At 45.3% G+C, this 25,450-nt stretch overlaps 1 protein-coding gene and 1 long non-coding RNA gene across 2 annotated transcripts in view; one reads left to right on the top strand and one right to left on the bottom strand.

Annotated features, from left to right (window-relative positions):
- Arsb (arylsulfatase B) overlaps positions 1 to 25,450 on the top strand; it is a 171,237-nt gene that overhangs the window by 128,508 nt on the left and 17,279 nt on the right. The gene's annotated exons all lie outside the window — the stretch shown is intronic.
- LOC110598513 (uncharacterized) lies at positions 676 to 17,741 on the bottom strand. The gene is made up of 4 exons (XR_002484360.3): positions 17,231 to 17,741; positions 12,563 to 12,712; positions 11,605 to 11,865; positions 676 to 3,226 (listed from the first exon to the last, which is right to left on the bottom strand). It is a non-coding gene; the product is annotated as an uncharacterized LOC110598513 (long non-coding RNA).

The following is a 25,450-nucleotide window of genomic DNA, read 5'->3' as shown; positions in this document are numbered from 1 at the left end:
GTTTCCCTGGATCAAGGGACTTCCGAGCCTACCTGAAACCTGACAGCAAAGGAAATCTCAGCTATAAATCCAACTCAGTGCTGAGGCGAAACCCCTCAGCAGGCCCCGGGGAGACATAAAGATAAATGGGCCACACTATCTACCCCAAGGATGGGGATGGGGGAACATATATAAACAGCCACTCATAATGCCAAACAGAGTGACGTTAGTCCTGAAGAGAGGATTGAGCAGAGGTGCTTAAGGAGAAAAGGGGGGATTAGTCACGATAGGGGATCAAGCAAGGCACTTGAAAATCATTTCTCCTCTCAAAAAATAAGAGCTGCTCTGTTCAAGGGCTATATATATTTTCAATTTAAACATATGGAAAATGGGATTTCTGAAAGGAGAAATGAAACATCAAGAGAGCTAGATTCTGGAGCAGCACTCTGCCAAGCACCATACAGTTTGGGCGAGGCCGAGAACCTTAGAAAAGGAGTGTTTGTCACAGTATGTATCTTGGATCTCACTGCAGACATGGGCAGTGCAGCTGTCTCACTCCCATGGGCTCAAGTCCCAGCGGCCCCGGGTTATGTCACTGATCACACCCATAAGGTGCTCCAGAGCTGACTCTGAAGTTCAGGGTCACTGTATACATGTATCTATATAAATATATAAATATTTCTGACCGCTCACTTCCAAGGCTCATTTGATGAGGTCAGGCCCACGCGGGTCATCTCCCTGTCTAAAGTCACTGGTTCCTAACCTCAAACTGCAGAACCGCCTTGGGTTAAAGCCCACTGGGGTCCTGGGAACATAAAGGAGTAGTTCAAGCAGAGAGACTCTTCCCATAAAATGCTAAAGCTCCGCTAGACTTGACATATGTGAGGGGCTAGGGGTTTGGGGAGGGAAGTGCATGCTGGGGAGATATGAAGCAGGTGGTTTGAATGGGTCCAGAAAATACAGACAACAAGAGTCACCAGCTTGGCTCCTGTTTACTTCTGCTCTACCAATGCCCGCTCTTTGTCTCTCCTGGTAGAGATGAGATTGTCCTAGAGCCTGGCAGGCAAGTAGAGTGCTACTGCACACGTTCCCAGGAGGCTTCCAGATTCATCTGCTATTCTGGTGTGACAAATGACCACAAACCAGCCGCTTGAAATAACCCCTGTTTACTCCCTGACAGTCTCCGTGTCAGAAGGCGGACTCAACTGGGTTCTCTGCTCAGGGTCTCCAAGGCTGCAGCAAGGTGCCCGTCGCCAGGGCTCTCACCTGGAGGTCATGCAGGTGATGACCCCAATGCCGGAATGCTGCGGGACTGCAGGTCCCCCGTCCCCTGCGCAGGGATAACTCTTGGTTTCTCAGGTCCTTGCCCCCTGGTCCCCTCTAGCTCAACGTGGGTAGTGGATACCCTTCCTCTTGTCAAATGCTCCACATGCAGAATCTCCCGGCCTTCTCTCCTGCAATGAGCCAGGGAAGCACTCTGCTTTTCCAAGGCTCATTTGATGAGGTCAGGCCCACTCAGATCGTCTCCCTCTCTAAAGTCACTGGTGCGTAACCTCAACTGCAGAACCCCTTTGTACCCAGTGTGACATATCACGGGAGCAACAGCAGGGGCCGGAGGTCATGAGGCCATCTTAGAATTTGGCCACCCTCAGCTGACCAGCGTGTGGGTCCATCTGACCTTGCAAGGACACTTGCAGATCCAGGGCCAGAAAACTATGACTGAGGGTGATGGTGGGAGTGACCCAGGAGGGGGAATGTCTCCAGGAACCAAACAAAGAGGGGCTTTTGGAGGAGAAGCAGACTGAACGGAGAATTGCAACTCTCTGATCAAATAGGAGTTTTTGTTGAGCGGCTTCTTCGTTGGGCCCTATCAGGCAGTAGGATGATGGAGGAAACAGAGGCCTTGACCTTGAGTTATTCACAGTCTCCTGAGAGTCCAGAAATCTCACAGGCTGGAAATGCTGTCATAATGTAATTTTACCCTGAGAAATCTACGTGTTTTGCATTTTGGGAGCGTTTTGCAGCCCCGCCTGAGTGCCTACTCTTTTTGCAATGGCCACCAGGCATCTAGTGGGGGATGTAGTTGGGGACATAAGATACAAGGATCTCAGACCCAGGTGGTCACGCCAGGCCTCAGTGGCTCCTGCAGGAACATCAGGAGGGCAGGGACTGGGAGCCTTGGGTTATAGTAAAAGTGACTTCATGGAGAAAGAAGGGCCCCAGGAGGCCATCTGGCTCAGATCAAGTGTAAACTACCAAGGATAGGTCATATCTTAGCTATTTCCAAAAATCTCCAGAGATGAGAATTCCTCAGTCTCCCGTTTACAGTCCAAAGTTATTTATTTCCCCCTTTCCCTTGATTCATTCCTCCATGGAAATAACATGCAAGTCCTTCACACGGGCTTTGCAATAACATGTCACATGCAACTGACTTCTGAGTATTCAGATGAATACTGTTTGAAACTTTCCTTATTACTCAATAGCATCTGGCCCTGAAGGGAAAATGTATGAAGACAGATAAAAACAGAGATCTGGAAAAGCCATCTTAAGAAAAATGCCAGAGCACGGTTAATGGGCCCAGGTGCTTTCTTCCACCATTTTTTGACAAGCTGCCACACACAGTTTCACAGGTTGCTAACTGCACAAGAGCATGGACGCCCTCCATTTGCCAAGTCATGCTTCCTGGCAAAGAAAGGGGTGTCTTGTTCTAATTTGAAACTTGTGTGGGGCCCTGCTCTTCTTTGTGATGTGCCCTCTCCTCCTTTTGGACCTGTGGGTCAGTGTGATGGGTAGAAAGCAATCCATCTCATAGGTGAAAAAGCAAAAAAGGAGCAATAGAGACGGGAAGGGAAGGATCCTTGGGGAAAGTCAATGAGGGGTGGGGAAGGGAAAGGAGGTGACCAAATGATTCCCTAAGTAAGAGTTTAGGGAGATGGTTTACCTTATGCAGAAACCATGAGATCAGGAAATAAGCATTCCCTTTAAAACAGTGTTTCATGTACAGTCAACTTCATGTGAAGATAATTGGGTTGTGATTTTGCTATAGGTATAAGACTGATCCCAACTCCTTTAATTTTGCACATTGTCTTTGGTTGGTTGTTTAGTTGCTTTTGTTGTCTTGGTTTGGCTTTTTATCTTGTGTGCCTTTGTATAGTCAATAATATTTCTTGGTACCAATTCTATGGATAGCAGTCTGTAGTCCTCCTGCGTAGTCCTTGGACACGGTGGGTCTGAATCTTTAGTGTGCCTGAAAGTGACAAGGGCAGCATGTTAAAAATGCATCTTCCAGAAGCCAGGTGCAGTGGTCCACACCTGTAATCCCAGAGACTCAGGAGGCTGAGGCAGGAGGATTACAAATTTGAGGCCAGCTGGGCAACTTGGTGATACTGTCTCAAAATAAAAGTTCACAGGTTGCTGAGGTGTAGCTCCATGGTCGAGTGCATGACTAACATGTGAGAGTCCCCGAGTTCAACCTTCAGTACTGAAAAATAATGCAGTTACCTAGGGCCACCCTCCATATAGCTTCAGAATCAACAAGTTGTATTCTGATAAAATATACAGACAATTCTGATGATGCAAGGAGCACACTTTGAGGAAAGTTCCTGTAGAGATGGACAGAGTATAACCCAGAGTTTCTTGTCCTCAAAGAGCATATAACTGAGTTAGAGGATAGAGTGTAGACTAGGTCAAGATAGCTAATAATACACAACCGTGAAAGCCAAACGACTAACAGAGAAAAGGAAGAGTAGGTTAGATATTAGGTAGGAAGAACATTCCTTCACTGAGTTCAGATTTCAAAGAAGCAATTGTGTTCTAAATGAGCTAAAAAAGATGAGAGAGGCTGGGCACAGGGGCACACACCTGTAATCTCAGCAGCTCGGGAGGCTGAGGCAGGAGGATCATGAGTTCAAAACCAGCCTCAGCAACTCAGGGAGACCCTATCTCTAAATCAAATACAAATTGGGCTGGGGATGTGGCCCAGTGGTTAAGCACCCCTGGGTTCAATCCCTGGTACAAAAAAAGAAAGAAAGAAAGAAAAAAGGAAAACGAGAGGGCATTTCAGGTATGAAGATAAATGAATAAGGGCAGTGACACAGTGCGGTGGCAGGCAGCTGAAAGCCACTTAGAGGTAACTAAACTGCCACGTCTCCATTGCTTGGCTGATGGTGCTTCTTGAACCACAGCCTCCTTCTTTTTAATTGGGCTGCTTTTAAGAGTATTTCGTAAGAGATTGCACAAGCACATGTGAAAAGAGATTAATCACCACTGGAATACACGACCGAGTTATGTATAACTTCAGCCCGATTTGCTCAAGTATCTATACTGTTGAAAAAGTAGATAGACTCCAAATGGCATTATTAAGTTCAGATGCTAGAGGCTTTCATTAACAGCGGGTTTCTCTGCTCTGCACATTTTCCTTCAGAAGTGGCCTACAGACGTCTCAGACTAAGCCAGGAGGAGGTCACGCCACTGAAGGTGAAAACACTACCAACCTTGGGCAGCAGGGAGCCTTTGTTTCTTTATGATCCACATTTGGAGCTCCTTCTTTTTAAGAGCACCCTTCTCTAACTGCTTTTCTTTTAGGGAGTGTTGTTTGATAGTTGTGATCATTCTTTTTTACCCTCACTCAATTTTTGTTAATGTTGGGATACAATTTCAGATTTTATTTTGGTAAAATCAAGAGAAAATGAAGAGCACCCTCCCTTTTGTTGGCGCTCATAATAAATACAAAATGGGAGAGGTGGAGACACAGTGCTGTGTGAGTCTGTTCTGTAGAATACTAATCACTGCGGTGGGTGCTTTGTTTGGGGGCAGTTGGGTTTTTTTGTGTGTGAGACTGGGGATGGAAACTGGGGTGCTCTACCACTGAGCTACAGCCCCGTCCCTTTTTATTTTTTGGTTTATAACAGAGTCTCCTTAAGTTGTCCAGGCTGGCCTCAAACTTACCATCCTTCTGTATCAACCTCTCCAGTAGCTGGCGTCACAGTCGTGGGCACTGTTGTGTGATAAATGCTTTGTGACTTCAGATAAAGACTGTATCTAAAGTTTAATCTGCACAACTACGAGAGTAGAAAAACTGTTGGTGTCAGTATGGGTTTTTATTTCATTTATGTACAACTCACAATTTGTAAACTTTTTTATTGTCACCAATTATTGTACTTATGTGGTCACAGGACAGTTCCAAGCCCTCTCAGTGGCATCTGATGCTATATCGTGTGTGTGTGTGTGTGTGTATGTGTGTGTGTATGTGTGTGTTTAATGGAATGCTCCTGTGACTTTATAATGTGACAATATAAATATCTGCATCCATTTCTATCATATTGATCTGTTGTGTAGCTACTTCCAGTCTATGACCTATACTCACTTTACATATTGATTCACCCTGAAGTTTCCTTGAGATCTTTCCCAGCCTGGTTTCTGATGGCTGTGTGTTGAGAGTTCCTCCACCCTCTCTCCTCTCCTCCCCACTGTGGATGCTCTTCTCTTGGACCAGGTAGCCCTCCAGGATGTGATGTTTTCTTCCTCCCCAGGGCCTGTGCTCTGGCTTGAGTCTCTGATGTCCCTCCCAGGACCTGCAGACAGCCGGGCAGCTGCCTCCTGCTCTCAAAGTTCTGACCCGCATTCCAAGTCGGGTAGCCTGGGTGCACTTTGCTCTTTCCAAACTGATTTTCCTGTGGATCCCACATGTGGACACATAGGCAGATGACCCTGGTATACTCTTGCCTGCTCGGAAATACATACAGGATGTGGCACTTGAACACGCAAGTGAATCTGAATTCACCTTTTTCAGGCTGCACTTGGCCATAAATTCTGAAGAGTTAACTTCTGGTATAATGTTAGGTTGGTAGATACCCTTCCGTTGTGTGTGTGTGTGTGTGTGTGTGTGTGTGTGTGTGTGTATGGATGAAATGTGAATACGCTAAGTTTTTCACCTGCATTAATAATTCTCATTTTTCTAGACATTAAGTTTCTGATTTTTACATTGAATTTTTAGGGATAAAGTGCGGTCAGGGTTCTATGTTCATTGCGTCACACAGTGTATAAATAGTTCCTGGGATAACTATATCATTCTGAATGTTGATACGCCCACCAGAGAATTTGCTTGTCCCTCTCACACATCTGTTTCACTTTAGGCAAGAGAACGTTCTCATGCCAGAATGGCTTTCCGTGGATCCAGGCAATCTGCTTTATGTTGAGCCTCTGCGATTCACAGATGCAAATGCTTAACGGCAGTAAGGTTAACGTGGTTATTTCTTCATCTGAAACCACCCCAGTTGCTACTTTCCTTCTTCTTCTTCTTCTTCTTCTTCTTCTTCTTCTTCTTCTTCTTCTTCTTCTTTTTTTTAAGAATCTTATTGTGTTTTAAACCCACTGTGTGGAATCCTCATACCTTGTCTCACAAGCCTCCTATCCCAATGGAATTCACTGTTTAGTAGCTTGTGATGAATTTCAGTGTCCTGCTATTTTGTATGGCTAGTTTGATTATGTTCTCTTGATGGAGTTTAGTTTCTTAGGGAGGACATGAAGGGAGCAGTTTCACCACGTGGAATAGAATCCCACTGACCAAAAGAACATCTCTCCAAGAAAGCCCTCGCCTGGCCATCTGTGTCTCAGTTATCTCATCAGCAAGTGTGGCTGAGCCCCACAGTGCCACTTGGACAGGAAGTGGGAGCAAGGCAAGGATAATATGTGAATGGAAAAACTGCCGAATAGTTGGAAAGATGAAACCTGAATTAACAATTGGATGGTAACATGTGAATATGTCAAACTTCTTCTGCCCTGGGCTCTTGCTGTCCCCAAAAGCAAAAAAAACAAGTTCTCAGCTTATCACTGCCACAGCTCTGGGCATTTTTTTTTTTCAAATTTAAAAAATTTAACCCAACTCTTTAGGAACTGAATTTTCTACAGGAAACTTTACCTAACTTTTCTTGTCTTGCTAACTTGTTATGTTGAGTAAAACCTTCTATGTAGGAAAAAGCTGAACTATGGTAAGAGCACTCGGTCAAAGATTCAAAGCCTTTGAGAGCTTGGGAGAAATCCAACCACAGTCATTTTCTTATACAACTGAACACAAGACTCTGTGGTTGAAAGTTGCTGAAACTCCCAAAGCATGGGAAGGCTGACTACACGTTCTAGTTAAAGACGTTTAAACATTGTCCCTGATGGTGCTGACTGCAGAAGGAAGGCCTTGTATTTTCTTAAAATGCATTCTAAATAAAAAAAATCAAAAGCCATTCGGTGCTAATTAGAGTTTTGTGGCTGAAGGTGCAGCTTCGTTGGCATCTAGAATTAGTACTGTGTATGTGGTCCCCAGAAAATGAGCTCACACGGCAAAAACAGACAAAATCCACCCCCTGCCAAACTGACTGTCAGCAGAAATCTGGTCTGCTTTCTGAAATGGAATGTAGGTTTCCAAATTCTCTAGACGATCTCTTTCCAAAGCAAATGAGAAACAAATAATTCACAGGCACCACTGAATTTTCCATTCAATGCAGAGAGTTCTCACTGTGCTGTTGCTGCCTGTCCTCCCTAACGCCATTCTCTCAGCAGCACTTGGACCAATGGTCCTAGAAGTTCGTGGGATCAGAAGCTGGAGTTGGATATTCATTTAATGATTCCCACCCTTACTTCCCCTCCTTCCCTGACTCCCCAAACAGCAGGTTCTGTCTGTCTCCCAAAGAAAAACGACTGTCCTTGGGCACCTGAAGAAAAACATATTAACATTCTACCAGGCAGGGAGATCTGGGGATGGGGGACAGTGACGCATGCAGGTGACAGAAGTTTGAGAGGTGAATAGAGGTCAAGAGGACAAAGTGTTCTGAGATGAACTGTGGGGTGGTGCCCTATCTCCTGGGCCAATAGAGCATCATTCTCCACCAGGTCAAGGGTCCATTAGTAGCTCGCCACCCTGAGCCACTAGATGAAGAAGACCAGAGGTGGGTCCTGCGTACACAGTCCATGCCTCCTGCCTCACACTAGCTGCTGCTGAGCTCTCTGTGTGGCCTGAAGTCCCAAGGTCAGCCAGAATCCCAGGGCCAGGCAAGTGGGCATGGAGCTTAAGAAGTGTGTGCACAGGCTAGGGTCCAGGCCAGGCCCCGGGAGACCAAAGCAGGCCCCAGGTGCGCCAGGCAGATGACCTGGACATGTTATCAGAGCAGGAGCCTGGGTGAAGAATGACCGGTGGCAAGTGTGACCAGATGCCTCAAACTAAACAGCTGCAGGGTCACTCCAGCCTAGTGCCAGGCCTGGCCCCGGGCTCTGGCAGACCTTAGCCTGACCATAGGATGGTTGTCCCAGCTCCAGCTGAAGGACCACCAGGCACTGCCAACTGGGAGAGTGGACCCAGAGTTCCTCCCCAAACACACAGCAGAACAGTCGGCCTCCCGTCGTCCCCCACTCCTTCCAATTCTTCTATGGAGAGAGCCACCTCTGGTATGTGATGAGAGGCTTGGCCACACACCCCCATGATGCTGGGCCTGGGCCTGACATCATCTTCATAAGAGAGGCTCTCCCAGAGTCCCTCCATGAGTCCTGAGTGCCGGCTCCAGAACAAGGCTGGGCTCCAGCCCTACTGCACTGCAGATCCCTGCACAGGCTGGGCCCTGCCCAGGGATCCAGTCTCCCTTCTGACCCTGTTTCCCACTGGCTTTCCACTCTGTAGCGCCAGGTCCTCCTGTTCCCCATACACTACCTCCTGCCTCTGTGCTGTCCCTCACGCTGCTGCTCCTGCCTTGACCGCCCTTGCCTGCCTTCTCTGCCTGGTAAAACCTGGCTCAGCCTTGAGGTCCAGCTCAAATGTAACCTTCTTTGTGAGGCCTTCCCAGCCACGACCACCATTTTGCCTGGCAGAATTAAGTACTAATTGCACCTCCCTTAGTATTTTCTGTGTACCTGATGTCCACTGTAACAGGGTTATTCATTCTTGCACCTTGTTCATTAGATTCTGCATCTCTCAAAGATAAGGGCCTGCATATCTGTCCATCTCTCTTGGTATCAGTGCTGGGAAAAGCTGTTTTGCAAATCCCTAATGGATGGAAGCCTTTAGCACTCATTAACATTTTAGCTCTGATTAGTTAAGAAAGTCAAAACAGGGCTCATGGAACAGCTAACATCTATTGATGACTTCCTGAGTGCTGTCCCACCCACCCCACGTCAACAGAGAAGTCAGCCAAGATATCTCTGGACCAAGCTGAGGGGCACAGGGACCAACCTCATTTCCTCCAGCAACACGGCTAACGGCACAGAGGCACCAGCTGAGGCAAGAGCACTGGGTTGTCCTAAAGGCTGGACTGAGATTGGTCCCTTGTGACCTTCAAAAATATTTGGCTTTCTGAAGCGCCTGTGGCTCCGGAAGTCAGGGAAATGCTTTAATGGAGTGTTTCTCTGCGCAGGGAGGTGTAAATGCAACATGAAATGAATCTCACTCCACCCAGAACAGGATGTGCTCTGCCAGCATGCTGAGCCGCCCTGGCCCCCTGCGTGCTCCTGGATCCTCCCACCCACTCAGGAGGTCACAGGCCTCATAGGGAAGTGTTGAAAACCAAGTGGAGTCAGACGTTTGAATACCAACTGGAGATGCGATGCTAATAGGGAATTATCCTTAAGGTTCTAGGAAACACTGCTCACGGAGGCACATAAAATCATCTTTTTTTCATTTATTTTTTTAACTTAATTTTTTTTTAAATTTAATTAGTTCTACATGACAGTAGAATGCATTTTGACCCATCATCCATAAATGGAATATAACTTCTCATTCTTCTGGTTGTACATGAGGGAGAATTACACCAATCGTGTAGTCACATATGCACATAGGGTATTAATATCCAAAATTCATTCTACTATCCTTCATACCCCCATAACCCCTTCACTTCCCTCTGTCTAATCCAAAGTACCTCTATTCTTCCCTGGCTCCCCTCACCCTTATTGTGAATTATCATCTGCATATCAGTGAAAACATTGGGCCTTTGGCTTTTGAGGGGATTGGCTTATTTCACTAAGCCTGATATTCTCCAGCTCCATCCATTTACCAGCAAATACCATAATTCCATTCTTCTTTAAGGCTGAGTAATATTCCACATTAAATCGCTTTTGATGTCATAATTGTATTGTAACTATGTAGGGTTTTTTTTTAAAAGAATCTTCATCTTTTAGACAGATATACTGCAATATTTACAAATGAAATGATGGCTGAGAGCTGCTTTGAGATAATATGGGAAGGAGGAAGGAGGGAGGGAAGGAAGGGTAAAGATAAAAGAAGACTGGCCACAAGTTGCTGACTGTCGGAGCTGGATGTACTGGTGTTGATTATGCTACTCAGTCAACTTTTGTTTCTGTCTGATATTTTTCATAATAGGGTGTTTTGTGTTTTAGCATGTGGAAAAGAAGGTGGAAAGAATATTATTTTGTTTTTGTTTTGTTCCCTTATTTCTTAGAGGAAACCTTGCACAAGGTCACCTCTGGGGATCTCTACTTAGAGAAGTGGGTCCAAATTATTGGCATGTCCACCCCTTAAGCACCTTCTTAAAAATGCCCTTGCTTAAGTTTCCTCAAAGACTTTGAAATACATTTGATTTCCTTCCTGGGTCGAGACAGGGCTGAGTGTCACATGGAGACCTGGAAACGGGGTCTGTGTGTCCAACCTCAGTTTAGGCTCCTTTTGAGATGAATCACTTGCCCCTCTCCAGGGAGTGGTCACCGCCTCCCCGATGACTGGTTATAGAAGAGAGATGTGCCCTTTTCACTGTGCCCATGTCCCAGGGGAGCTGGCTTGGGAACATTTTAAAAGGAAGATGTCTCCTTAGAGCTAAATCCACTTGGAAGCCAAATGACAAAGATGGGTTTTTCTGTCAGAGCCTGGGGACCCCCAGCCCACTGGGGACAGAAAGTGGAGAGCAGGCTCAGCACTGAACCACTCCATCTCTTGACTGTTTCTGTTGTGTCTTCCTCCAGACAGGAGCTCTCAAGGCCGTTAGCTTCACATTTTCCAGAGTGGGTTTTTCACTGGCCTCATTCCCACCACCCTCTTATTTCCTTAACACCCCTCCGTCACCACACCCCAAGGTGGAAGGCTCTGTGCTCGCTCTCTGGTCCTCGCCCATTTCCCCCGTCATGGCCCAGCTTTCTGTGGACTTGGTGGTGAGAGAGCAGAGGAGACCTGCTAATGGGGGGGTGACAGGGAGTGGAAGAGGGAGCTACGGTGGGCGTGCCAGCTGCTGAAGTGGAGTGGCAGTTTGGGGGGTGTCTGCCCACAAGGGTTAGCCATCTCATCTAGCGTCCTGTCTAGGTGCTGTGACTTGGAGAAAGTCACTAAAGTCTTCCATATCACCCACCAGATGCCATAAGGGTCGTAAGTGACAGAGAACAGAGAGGCGGCCAAGTCAGGATCCAGGAGAGGCTGACATCTGAGGCTAATGAGGCAAACCCAGCAGGTGGAAAGGCTCTGGGGGGATGCAGAGTGACGTGCTGGGGCCATCTGCAGAGAGCAGGGTGGGCGGAACGGCTCCCTGGGACCTAGGGAGGCCTCAGGGTGACGTGGCTGTAAGAGTCTCCTCATGGATAAAAGAGAGCAAAAGTGTCAGTGCTGTGACAAAGGGGGGCCGATCCATATATCATATTTTGTTTCACCTTGAGCTTCTGAAGGGAGCCATCTCGATTGGTGTTAGCTATTAGTAGGAGAGCGGTCATTATTTCCCCGAAGGAGTCTGGCACTGTGTGTGGCATGCAGAAGATGATCCCTAAGGATCTTTGCTTATTGACAGCTTCTTGACACCCTTCAGATGAAATCGCTGTGCTGACCAAGAGGTGCTGTGACTGACTGTTATTATACTTTTTATTTCCTCCGAGGACCAGTCGGCTTTGTTTTACAGTTGTCACCTCCTCACGTTCCTAAATTACACAATAGGGGGGTAGAGAGAAAGAGAATCCAGGATAGATTTTGTAACAATACCAAACAAGGCCGCCATATTTCCTATTTTGTGCCAGTTGCTGGCTCTGGATGTGACATCCATTAGGCCATCTAATCCTCACAGAAACCCCACAAGAGGTTCATAGTCGTATCATTCCCATTTTATAGAAAAGTGAAGTCAGTTTTAGAAAAACTGAATAATTTGCCCCAAGGCTACACAGGAAGTTGAAGGGCTGGGGTTCCAACTCCTTTGTGGTTAAGCTCCCAGCGCTCTCCTGGGTGTGGCCCTTCCATAATGCTACAGAATGGCTCCCTTTGGGTGGTCCTTGCTTGGGGGACACCACCAAGATGGTCACCACGGGCATCACATCTGGGAGTGAGCACATACAGAGCCCGAAGAACCGCATGGGTGCTCAGTCAGTGACAATCAAGAATTTAGTTTGGGTTGGGGTGTAGCTCAGGGGCAGAGCCCTTTCCTAATGTGGGTGAGGCCCTGGATTCCATCCCCAGCAAAGAAGGAAAGAAAGGGAGGGAGGGAGGAGAAGAGGGAGGGAGGAAAGGAAAGAAAAGAAAAGAAGAAGGAGGGAGGGAGAGGAAATTTAGGTTTGCTTCATTGGACATTCCAGCCCCTTTCCTTATCAGAGGACAAAGGCATGTGGACCATAAATGTATCCTCACCTACTGTCACATGCACCCCTTTCTTGCTGGTGTTTCTAGTCAGGTCAGAGAGACTCAGGAAAATCTGTTGCAAGCAGAGGGAGCCTTGCTTTCTCAGAAATAGTTCCTATTGTTGTGGAAAGCAGCAGAAGAGTTGGCATCATGCTGTTCCTTGAAAGGTAGATGATGGATGGAAGGAAAGTAATTAGAAGTAAAAGTAATAAACAGAAACAGAAAGACACATTTCTTCCTATCAGTCTCATTTTGTTCTCCTACTGATCTTATTCAGTCATAATCATATCCCTGGTATAAAACCACTGACCAGAGTCGGTTCTGATTATATAACACTAGCTGCCTGCAAACCTCCCTCGAAACTAAATTCTGCTCTGACATGTCACTGATAATGTCTGCTTCTCAGCACAGGTAGGTGCAAATGCAGAAAGCAGCTCACTGTCAGATAATCTGGTGTGATTATAGGATTAAGCCTGTTGCTCATTATATATTCAGCAATTATTAGGAAAAGGCTTTGGTGTTTTCAACAGCCCCTCTGAGATGTTATTCATAACGCCATTGGCCAGGGGCTGTGTCTGCCTCACTCCTCAGCGTGCATTCCTTTGAGTCAGCCGGTGAGGAACTTCCTGCTACTAGGAAGCCCTGTGTATTATTCTCAGAAATCCTGGACACTGATCCCAAGACTCCGTCAATGGTCTCTGGGTGGCAAATATCCATGGGGCTCTTTCTCTTTTCCAGTAATACAAAAGGCGTGGCCTTGTTTATAGGATCCTTGTCGATAGACCTTGGACAATAAACTGGACATTGTGCAAAAAGTCCCCCACCCCTAGGAGGACACAACTGCAGGACCTCTGTCTGTGAGCAGGGAGACTTGTAGTGAGCTGGGAGGTCAGAGGCAGGCAGAGGACAGCAGCCAGCCCCACCTCAGACAAAGGCCAGTGCCCACTATCCATTAAGTTCTATTAAAGTAGGAACCACCCATTTGTGTCTCCTGTCCAGGATCCACTATTTGAAAGCATTTGGGTAATTATAGCTTTCCTTGCTGCCTTTGGCTTTTAGTTTGAGTGGATTAATTATGTGCCATGTCGAGAGCTTTCTCCTGATCCCTCTGAGCTCCTCTTTTCCTCCTACTGGCTGTTTTCATCAGCTTTGGTAAGTCACAATAGTTCAGTGGTTTCTCTTTCTTCTCTGTCATGCGGAAACTGGGCTGTTCCCAGCTTTCCTCTCCTCTCTAACTTTGCTCTGCATTTTTCCTTGGAAGCTTATGTGATTACGAGGAAGCCCTTTAATATCAATGATCAGGTGGGTTTGAAGAAATGGCAAGGAAAAGAAAGAGTAATCGAACTAGTTCCAGTTTTTTAAAAAGTCACCGAGAGCTGGAGCAAAACGCTTTTTTTTTTTTTTTTTTTTTTTTAATTTCACACGTTGGGTGTATCTGCAGTGAACAGTCACTAATCCTGAGAGATAATCTCTTCCCTGGTATTTCAGTTTTATTTTGCAGATGTCTGATTCTGCATATGAGCTCCTTGAAACTAACAAGCATTAGTGGCTAAAGACTTTGAAAGCCATTCAGGCACTCTGTTTACACTGCACCTTTTACTCACCATGACTGCCAAGGGCCTAATCTGGTTCTTCCCTAAGCAGAATGCCCTCAGGAGGAAAGATAAGGGCATTGAAACATTGAACAGGCCTTTTACTAACCGGGAAGCTCCTGTCTGCAGGAGATGGCAAGGGAGCCTGGTTCCCAGTCCATGATAGGTACATAGTAGATGCTCAGTAAATCATCACTGGATGGAATAAATCCAGTTCCTGGCCCAGCACCAGGCACAGGGTAGCTGCCCAATAAATATTTGTTGGAATAATGAATAAACTTCTATATTGCATGGGAGAAGAATTCCAGTCAATATAGAACTTGCATCATTTTAACCTTTGGAAGGTTTTGGGTGAGATAAAGTAGGAAAGCAGCCACAATCAAGGAAGCAGATAGCCAATCCAAGCCCTCCAGTTGAAGAGACCAACTCTATATTCCTGTGGGAACTTGGATGCCGCTGATTGACGGGCTGATTTAATGGTGTTGATGTAAGAAATGTCCATCTCCAGAGCACAGGAAGGCACTTGATAGTGAGCTGTCAGTCTGGAAGCTGGAGCTCCAACTGCATCTCAGGAGCAGAGGAGTCCCGGGGGAGGGGAGTAAACGTGCTTCTGCCCAGGTCCCAGACCGCCTGCTCACGGTGTCTCTAGGGAGCATCCTTATCACATCTAGATAAGGGTTCCACTCACAGGAGAGAAGACAGCCAAATAAGGACCTAGATATTCCTTACTCATGCTTGCAACCCACCCCTCTTCTCTACTCCATTTAGGAGAAAAGATCCTGAAGTTGTTAGGAGACACCTGTCCATTTAAGTCCATCACAAGAACTTTCCAAGTCAACCCTGAGTCCCGCTGGAGGACCACAGGTTCATGCTGGCTGATCCTGTTCCCTCTCAGCTGTCAAAGCAGAGTACTCACACATTTTTATTGTGGCCTAATATACACTGGAAATCACTCATCTGAGCTCCCCTTTGTACAGAGGAGGATGGAAGGAATGAGTGGTTTCCTGCTCTCTATCAGGCCACACTAAAAATGTGTGAGTACCCTGCATCAATAGCTGGGAGAGAACAGAATCAGTTTTTAAAGTTGTGGCCAGCATGAACAGGAAACAGTCTAGTTTCTTTTTCTTTAAACTTTATTCTTCTCCATTGACTGTTTGGGGCTCTGAAATCCAGAGGTGACACTATAGCCCAGCGTGTGTTTCCCAAGGTCACATCTCCGCCCACTGTTCTGCAGGCTCCACTCAACATCTTTCCCTATTTAGATCACTCTCAGATCCAGCCCTAATGCATTCCTCCGTTCAGTAACCCCAATCAAACGTACACAGTGTGGGGCGCCGAGTGTACAGTAAACAGCTGAACAAAACAATCGTGATCCCTGCTTTGCTGGGATCTCATACTTTTAGAGGGTGACAGATACTTAATAAACAAATACATTATTACAGATCTTAATATGTGTCATGAAAGATTAACAGGAGTTGGTGTAGGTTAATTTGGGAGATTGAGAAAGACTGCTCTGAGAAAGTGTTATTTGAGCCCAGACCTGGAAAAGAAGTTATCCAGGCAAAGAGTTGTAGAAAGTTCTCAAGGGGGTAGGGAAAGGCAAATTTAAAGACTCCTGCAGTGGAAAAAACCCAGATTGGACCACCAGAGCTCAGTGTGCCCCCCAAAACTGAAAGAAATGCATGTGTTCAGAACATTCTAAATGAGGGCAGTCAGATGAGATGAGCCCCAAGAAATGGTGCATTAGTTAAGATAATGCTTATTGCTGAGTGCACTAAGGCTTTCAAAGTCTTTGGTCACTAATGCTTGTTAGTTTCAAGGAGCTCATGTGCAGTGTCAGACATCTGCAAAATAAAACTGAAATACCAGGGAAGAGATTATCTCTCAGGATTAGTGACTGCTCATTACAGATACACCCACAATGTGAAATTTAAAAAAAAAAAAAAAAAGATAATGCAAACCCAAACTGTGTTAGTTCAAACAGGAAAGATATTTATTTCTCATTCACAGGATGCAAAATGGGCATTCTGAGATCTAGACAGTTTCTCTTCCGAGTATTGCTTTGGAGACCACGGCTTCTTCCATCTTGCAGCTCGGCCATTTGTGACAAGCTGCCAAGGTCACATCTTATCTACATGGAGGCCTCTGCACAAGAGGGTTTTCTGAGCCCTGGCCTGTCTGGTAGTGGACTGCACTCACATTCCTAACTGCATACCTAACTATACACCTGACTCCAAGGGAGAGTAAGAAATGTGATCAGTGTGTGATCCCAGGAAGGACAATGATCCAGGTGCTGGGGACCTTGCACTTCCAGCTATATTCCTGGTGCACTAAGGAGCCTGAGCAAGGGCGCACCTGCAGCAAATCCATCATCTTGTCTAAATCCACATGTGCAATCGCTCATGTCAGGCACTGGGCCCAAACCAAATTCATCATCCCCCTCAGAAAGCAGTGTGTTCCTTCTTCTTCCAGTGATACCTTCCCAGACCCGACAGTCACCTTTCCTGGACTGTTGGCCATCCACACTTCCCTCCCTGCCCCAGATGCAGACTTATTCAGTAGTTGCCCAGTTAGACTGTTCAGTGGATTTCTTTCCGCTGTGATCCAGAATGCTAATTTATGTATCTACAGCATAGAATATCTCCTTTTAGTGACAGTTATTCCTGGCTGTCATATAGAGCAACATTTTCTCAGTGTTAAGTCATCCGAGAAGCTTAACTAATATCTTTAGAGAACATGGATATCAGAATCTTTAGATTCTTCAAATCTTTCTAAAATGTGTCTTTCATTCCTGCTCAAAACAAAACAAAACAAAACAAAAACACGTTGCTTTCTTCTAATTATCTACTAGAAAATACTCAAACTTATGTAGTGTGGAGAAATGGACCTAACCCATCATTTCAAAACTCTTCTTACCCTATCCCCCTCTAGCCAGCCAGGATGCCCAACCGTCCCCCACAGTCCAAACAGTGTGGGTGAATTCCCACCTCATCCTGCCCCCCTCTGCCCAGAATGGCCTGTTCCTGCCCATCTTCCTCTGTGAATCCTACGATCCCTCGGTGTGCACCCTCACCCCAAATCTTACCTTCTCTGGGAAGCCTTCCCTCTCCCGCAACAGCCGGAAGTAAGCTTTCTGTTTCTGGAGTTTTGTAGCACTGACACTCTCTAAGCAGCTTCTTATTTTATTTTTTCTGCTTATTCAGAAGGCTACCTCTGGGGTTTTGTGGGGGATTCAATTACTGATATTTCCACTTTCCTATTCATAGCCTCTTCTCCAAGAAGCAGGTTGCTGGGTATAGGAGTGTTGTCCTGAGGTGGTGGTGGGGGGGGGGTCTGTCTTTCAAATTTTCCATATTATCAAGATTTTCCTAACTGACCTATAATATTTTACATATTTTGTGAGTACACTATTATAATTTCATATATGTATACAATGCATAATGCATTTAGCATTTGCATTCCCTCAAATGTTAATGTTAGGAGCCCTCACACTCTTCTCCTGTCTCCTGGTCATTTTGAGCGACAGAATTACTTGCTGAAAACTCTAATTGCTCTACTGGGTCATATGATTCTGGCCCTCTCCCCTTCGCTCCAACTGTGTTCCAGTTCCCTATTATTCACAAGATTTTTCATGTGACAATCTGTGCTAAGCCAGGAGAGTGCATCAGACCGACTGATGTGTGTTTTCTGAATACCCTGTCTTTGGCATTTTGTTATCTGAACCTCTGTAGGGGACCATCCCCTAGCAAAATGAGCCTCTAACGTGATAGCAGGCCCCTGAGTTCCATTTCTAAATCTGCCTGATTCTAAACATTCTTATTTGAGTCAGATGGAAAATTCAATTCTGTCTTGTTTTCCTCCTCATTTAATTGGTTTTCCATATGCAGGTTCAGAAGTGGAGTTTTGCTGAACGCACTGTCCCTGGGTGGGAGTAAATGATCACTGGTATCAGGGGAAAGGGGAGGAATTTTCAAGTTAAGTCCCTCCCACCTGCTTTGGAAAGATGTTAGAGGGAGAAGAAGACCACGCTGGCCAGCACAGACTCCTACTCTGCCCTTGTGTGAGTCCTCTCATGACCATGTGAGATGCCTAACAGCTGGCACCTGAAGCGGGTGGTACAAGGACCAGGGCTTCAGAAATCTCCAGATAGCTGTCTGTTGGACTCCACAATCAAGCTACAAAATCATCTGCAAGTTCAGGAACATGTGAGGTGTTCTCTGGAACGGAACCTTTTCAACCAAAGTTGATCTAAAAGATTGGGATAGAGCAGTTGCCTAGCAGCATGAGGCCCCGGGTTTGGTCCCCAGTCACTGCAAAAAAAAAAAAAAAAAAAAGCCGGTGGGAGACCCAAAGTGATCTGAAGATTTGATGGCCCTTTTTAAATATTTCATTCTAAATCAGGCAGAGCAAAGACACCATCTCTGCATGCTGTCTCATGTTTCTGGTTTTCTTTGTGAAGAGAGATTGTGTTCTGACTTTTGGTTCGTGTGAGACCTCATTAGCGTCTCCAAAATTCAAACATCCTTAGTTTCCACTGGGCTGCTGCCCAAGAATTAGGGTAGGCTAGAAAGAGTTGCCCTGAGTGTTTGCTTTTTTACCTTTGGCAAGCAGCACCCAGTGTCCCTCGTTGCAATGATTATAGGGTGTATGTAACGTGCTGGGGTTTGGGCCGTGGACAGCAGGGCTGTCCTTGGAAGAATGCCAACTGGCTTCAGTTTTCTGCAACTGAAATTGTTGCTGTTGCTACCCCAGTACGGGCTTCTGGGCTCCGGATACACAGCAGCATCACTACACTTCCCAGAGAGACCAGGCCTGCCTGACAGCCATCATGGGCGGAACCATGGGCAAGGTCCCCTTTCCAAATTAAGTATTAAATAAGCATTATTTCATCCTTATCCAAAAATGTGCTCAGAGCCTAGACGGGCCTTTCCTGTGCACTGGAATATGGACTGTACAATGCCGGAAGAGCTCGGCCTTCAGCAAGGCGTTTTGGATCGTGAGGCTTTGTGGTTGGGATTTCACTAAATGCCATGTTGGGGGCGGGGGAGTCTTTCTTCTTTCATCCGGAGCCAAAGAACAGACGACTCAGCCTGCTTCATGCTCATCATCTTAATCACAGGCTGAAGATGAATATTTTTGGTTAGTTTCCTTTTTTATATATATATATATACACAAAATGTCTATTTATAGCCATTTGTTGTCGGACTCTACCAATTACTTGAAAAAAACGTGTATTTAGAGAGAGACAAACTAAAAATGTGAATTCAACGGGTAGCTATCATCCTGTATTAGATCAGCCTTTTGTGAGGACGAGAATGGAGAGGGTAGTTGGCACACGATCACTCGTGCCAGGACTGCCCATCTGCTTTCACTTTAACTGGAGGATGATGAGAGCAAATGAACACTCTGCTCTCTATCTGTCTTATCTTTGTTGTTATGAGCTCGCTGGACCCCAAGTTCACGTGTCCATGGGCGTTCTGTGTTAAAGCCCTGCGCAGTAGCTTTCTCCCCATTATCACCATGCCAAGCCCTGTGCTCTCATTCCTGCTCTCTCACACTTTCCTGTCTCCTGGTCGGGTTTCTCCATGGAATATTTGGTTTCTGTGGTGCTCGCTCTTCTCATCCAACTCCTCCTTCTCGGTCTTCTGGGGGGATCCTTCCCCTCTTTGTCTTTCAGCGTTGGATTTCTTCAGCATTCTATCTGCTTCCCCTTTCTCTTCCCAGACCACATGTTTCTACCTCTCCAGCTATAGCAGGAAGGGATCCAGCTGGGGAGTCCAGCTTGGCAATGGATGGGGGACGTCAGAGAGGAGTTGCTATGGAAGCTATCCTGTGGGCTGTCAGAGGTACAGAATGTGTTCCTCTGACTCCTTGCCCTCCACCTCGCACTGGGCATAGGGTTCAAAAAGGCAGGGTGGCTCACGGGGGGCAATATATAAAGGCAAAGGAGCCAGAGGGATTGTATAAACTATTGTCCATGGAGGAGAAGGGGAACCGCAGGCTAAAGAGGTTGAGCCTATTTTCATGGCCAAGGCCAACAACAGGAGATAGATGGCAAATTCTCTCTCCATAAATGCAGGGTTGGAGCACCACTGAAGGGTCAGGAGGCTGACAAAGGAGCTCAGGTGGAACCAGTCAACCTGACAGAGCATCTTTTCTGGGCTAAGTACCACTCACTGTGGAAAGCGCTTTGTGTGCATCTTCTCACTTGGAGACTGGAAAGGAGGACAGTGCCCAGGGAGAAGGACATGCCAAGTAGACAAGTGAGCTTTCTGCCTGGATTGCCTTTGTCAACACTTCCTTTGCCTTTCACATTGACCTGGTCCTTGCTCAAGGAGCACCACCCTCCCGGATCCTTCCCAGGGACGTTTGCTTCTCCTTTGGAATCTCCTGGCCCTCTGTACATTTAGTCATGTAGGCAACAAATGTTTATTCCAGCACTTTGGAATTTTTGAAGTCTGAACACAATTATTTTCTTATTAACTGCTAGACTGGTTTATTCATGCTGAGAGTTCAGTATCTAGCACACGTCGTGATCAACAGGATAGAAATTAGTTGAATAGATACATGAATAACAATATTTAAGTTATTTATTCAAGATGCAATTTAACCCCAAGCATAAGAGACTCTCCCATCAGCCCATTTCAGACCCGCATGACTTAATTTACCGGCGTGGTCATGAGTGGAGGATTCACTGAGTGGTTGTTTTCTGTTTTTTGGTTTACATTGTTAAGTTGACACTCCTGGCTAATGTCAGACATTAACCAACTGTTGATGTTCCCTATAAAACAGGCACATTCTCCGCATACTTATTATACACAATTCAATAATGATTAACATTTGAACTCTGTCTAGGCTGAGCAAACCACATCAAAGCACCTTTTTTTTTTCACTAGGACTTTTAAAATATCAAATATGGACTGAGTGAGTAGGTGTCAGAGAAATTGACTTTGTAAACTGAAAATCGTAAACTTAGATTCATTTGAAATCTGTCATGCGGAGTGCATATATATAAAAATTATGAGCATTTTGGTTTCCCCCTTGTAGGTAATAAAAAACATCTGTAATATTCCTCCTGGCCTTTTTCTGATTAGCTTCATGTCTGGTGTATTTTTTTCTGACACTCTTGTTAACATCGTAAGGATTTCACCAAGGACAGACAGGATTCTAAATAAGGAGTGTGGGTGTAACAGAAAACTTGCCTCAGTCGGGTTTGAGTCCAGAAAGGAGGAGAATTTTTAATGGTAGTCAGGCTGCCCTGTTTTACTCTTCCCCAGGTTGACACACCAGCAGAGCTGACAGGTTCCAAAGAGTAGGAGTACCTAGGAAGGATAAAGGGCATGTGGGCCCATCCCCCTGCTGGGGCTCCCCAGACCCCCTCGTCCCCCCCTTGATGTATATGGGTGCATCCAGAATGCACCCTGGCCACAGGCTTTCACTTGGGGTCAGTGAAGCCCAAAGGATCCTCTGGGGGCTGCTAAAGGTGACCCAAGGTGGAGAGGTTAGACAGCTCTCCTTGTAGCTGTTTTATGTAGGGGATGACTGCCAGAGTTTGTTTGGAGGGAAGATTTGGCCACATAGTCTGAAAAACTATTCAGCTGTCACTGAATTGTGTCATTTCAACAACTACTATTTTAGTAATAATAATAATCAATAATAGTTGACATTTATTGAGAGCTTACTATGTGCCAGGGACCCTGCTAAAGACTTTTGATGTAATATCTTATTTAATCCTCAAAAAAAATCTATGAGATTGTTACTCATTTGAATCATGAGAAAACAGAATAAAATGCCCATGGTTTAATTATTATTAATTAGAAGAGTTGGTCAGGGGGCTTGGGCTACAAACCGGAGATCTCAATCCCTTGCAATTACAGCAGTCAAGCAGCCCTGTCAGGGTAACGAAAACCCAACACAACAGATGTTTACTAAGTGCCCTTTGTGATCAGGCATTAAATGATGCTTGAACTCCACTTAACTCTGAGCTTCACTCTACTGTTGTCCCCCATCCCCCATGTCCTCACCTAATTTTGGAAAAGTCTGACAAGCAGAGAGGCAGATAAGTAAGGGTGGAAGGAGAAACTGTCCTGACACCCTCCCTGAGTGCCCGAGCCCATCCAGCATTCTCCTCGCCCACCCGGGCCTCCCTCCCACCACCTCCCCTTTCCTTTTACTCCCCTCCGCCTCCCGTCTTCTTTTTTGGGTGTTTTCTTTTCGCTTCCCTGGTTGTTCCTCCGTGTTGTTCCCTTGTTGCTTCTGGTGGATTCTCCGTTGTCACACCAGGGCAGGTCACAGCCACTCCCACTGCTGCACTAGTGTGTGCCCTCTGTTTTCCTTCCTCAGCATTAGTCCTGGGGCCTCAATAAACACTTCACTTTTTAATTTTACTCCAAGGGTGTATATCTGAAGACGGTTGAATCCATTCCATTGTTTCTCCAAAATTCTGGCTGAATTAGAATCGTCTTTTTGAGCCAAGAACCCTGCTGTTTTGTTGTTGTTGTTGTTGTTTAAACAGGGCATAAGACCAGAAATGGGGATCCTGCCCATAAAATTAATGGCAAGCAAAGTGAGAATCCGTGAGAGCCCCGAGAGCTTACAGTGAGCCTGAGAAACAAATTCCCATGGGGGTGGGCGTGGGGATTGACTCCAGTAGTGTGGTCAGATATTTCGAAAAGCCACAAGAAATGTTTATGCTGAAGTTAAAGTTACAGCAAAAAACCATATAATGATTATTTCTAGTGTCTAAGGTTATGTACGCTACGGGACCTCCTGCAACTCTGTGCCCCCACCCACCTCCCACTTTACACCCCAACCCCTGCATCATTACCCAGCCCTGCAAATCATCATCATCATCACCATCACCATCACCATCATCATCACCATCAAGTGCCTACTCAGCCCTTCAGTTGCATCCTGGACATCATTTCTTTAAGGAGAATTTCTCTTCCCCCCTCACTAATCTAGGTTTCCCTTGGCAGCTGACCTCACAGTGTTACAGGGTTAGGTGGTCAGGTGCACCTAATCCTTGATGGCTGTCCACACCTGGGTTCAACCTAAACTGAAAGGATTTCTTTTGGTTGGTAGATTGGTTTTGTCTATGTCCCCAGTCTGATGACAACTGCAGTGGGAATTCGAGAGACCTGTAACTGGGGTCTTTACATCTAGGAGCTCATTTGTTCCTCACAGTACTCCTGTGGCTTAAGCAGTATTTGTATGCTCATTTTGCATGGAAAGAAACAGAATGCTTCAATGAGTTTTTAAGACAACAAAAAGAGATTGCTCTCAACACCACGAAGATGCACAGTGAGTTCTCTGAGTTCCTTTTCAGAATTAAATAGTAGTGGCATAGGGCAGGACACTGCTAAATTCCGAGGAGTTTGCACCTCTCAGTTTCCAGCTGGGGTGGCCATCCATGCTGCTTCTGGGGGACTTTTTTCATCTTCAAAAATTTAGCAGGAAAGGAGAGTAGAGCATCAGCTCAGGTTGTGGGGGTTCATAGAAAAACTTTTATTTTTAGATCCACCATGCTTTTTAAAATAGGAACTAAGGCAACATTATACACACTCATACCCAGCTATGTATGTCCTTACTATGCAACAAGATGACGGGGCCACCTTGGCCTAAACCCTCTGTCACTAGACATGTGAATCCATGAGCAGACTGGAGATTGGACCCACACGTGGGCCAAGTGCCTCTCTCCAGCTAAGACTGAATGTGCTGTGGTCCCATGCAGAGATGTAGGCTCTGGGCTGTGGGCCTCTCACTGACTGGCACAAAGAGGATCTTAGTGACTTGAACTTCACTTGGAATTTGGAATTGTTTGAACTTTTCACTAGATTGACCAGGAAGAAATGACCAGCCAATCTAATGTTTAGAGTAAATCCAACTTTACTGTAAACTTTGAGATAATTGATTCTCATAATAAGCAAATAGGCTATTCTTTTGTAAACTTTAAGCACAAAAGTTGAAGGTGGTTATTGCTACTTAAACCTAAATCATGCCTGTTCACTAAAACCACACCTGACAAGATTCTATATTAGAAAACACATTGAAACTAAGCTTGTGGGAAGATTGGGAGGGTCTCTGACGGTCCACATGAGTGAGCGTTACTGTGAGTAAATATGTCCACATCAAGCTTGAAGATGGTCTCACACTGGCAGGAAAGGGCAAAGAAGAAGTAGCAGAATGAAATTTTAAACTGACCTTGGTAGATTATAACAATGATTAAAAACAAAGAGCTCAGTGGAAATGAGTGGCAGGACACAAACCACAGGACAGAAAAGAGAATAGACCCTGAAGTGACAAATCATAGCTTTCATCCACAGACACTATTTTCCCCAACCCTATTCAAATTCTGGAACATAAATGAGGGAGCACATATAGGTTCTTCCCAAACCCAGACCCTATAAGTGGTTTTGTTTTCTGTGTGAGTTTTGGTGTTAGGTTTTATTTCATTTTTTCTGATATAATAATGACTTCTGCCTAATTTACTCAGGAAATAACCTCAAAAAAAAAAAAAAAAAAAACCAAAACTCGGGAATCAACCTAACAAAAGAGTTGAAAGACCTCTGTAACAAAAACTACAAAACACTAAAGAGAGAAATTGAAGAAGACCTTGGAATATGGAAAGACTGCCCATGCTCCCTGAATAGGCAGAATTAATATTGTCAAAATGGCCATACTATCCAAAGCACATAACAGATTTAATGCAATTCCAATTAAAATGCCAACATCATTCCTCAAAGAAATAGAAAAAGCAGTCATGAAATTCGCTTGGAAAAATAAAGAGATTCAGAATAGCCAAAGCAGTGCTTAGCAAGAAGAGGGAAGCAGGAGGCATCACAATACCAGACCTTAAACTATACTACAGAGCCATAGTAACAAAAACACAGTGATATGGCACCAAAACAGACATGTAGACCAATGGTACATAATAGAAGACACAGAGACTACCCCACAGTTATCTCATACTAGATAAAGGCACCAAAAATATTCACTGGAGAAAAGAGCTATTCAACAAATTATGCTGGGAAAATTGGAAATCAATCTATAAAAAATGAAATTAATTAAAATGAAATTAAATCCCTATCTCTCACCATGCATGAAACTCAATTAAAAGTGGATCAAAGATTTAGGCACTAGAACAGAGATCCTGCACCTAATAGAAGAAAAAGTAGGCCCAAATCTTCACCATGTCAGCTTAAGATCTGACTTCCTTACAAGACTCCTAAAGTGCAAGAAGTAAAATCAAGAATCAATAAATGGGATGGATTCAAACTAAAAAGCTTCTTGTCAGCAAAGGACA

The sequence above is a fragment of the Ictidomys tridecemlineatus genome, chromosome 1 (assembly GCF_052094955.1).
Source record: "Ictidomys tridecemlineatus isolate mIctTri1 chromosome 1, mIctTri1.hap1, whole genome shotgun sequence".
Classification (NCBI taxonomy): Eukaryota; Metazoa; Chordata; class Mammalia; order Rodentia; family Sciuridae; genus Ictidomys; species Ictidomys tridecemlineatus.
The sequence above is the reverse complement of the archived record's forward strand: the minus strand, read 5'-3'. Positions and strand labels throughout refer to the sequence as shown.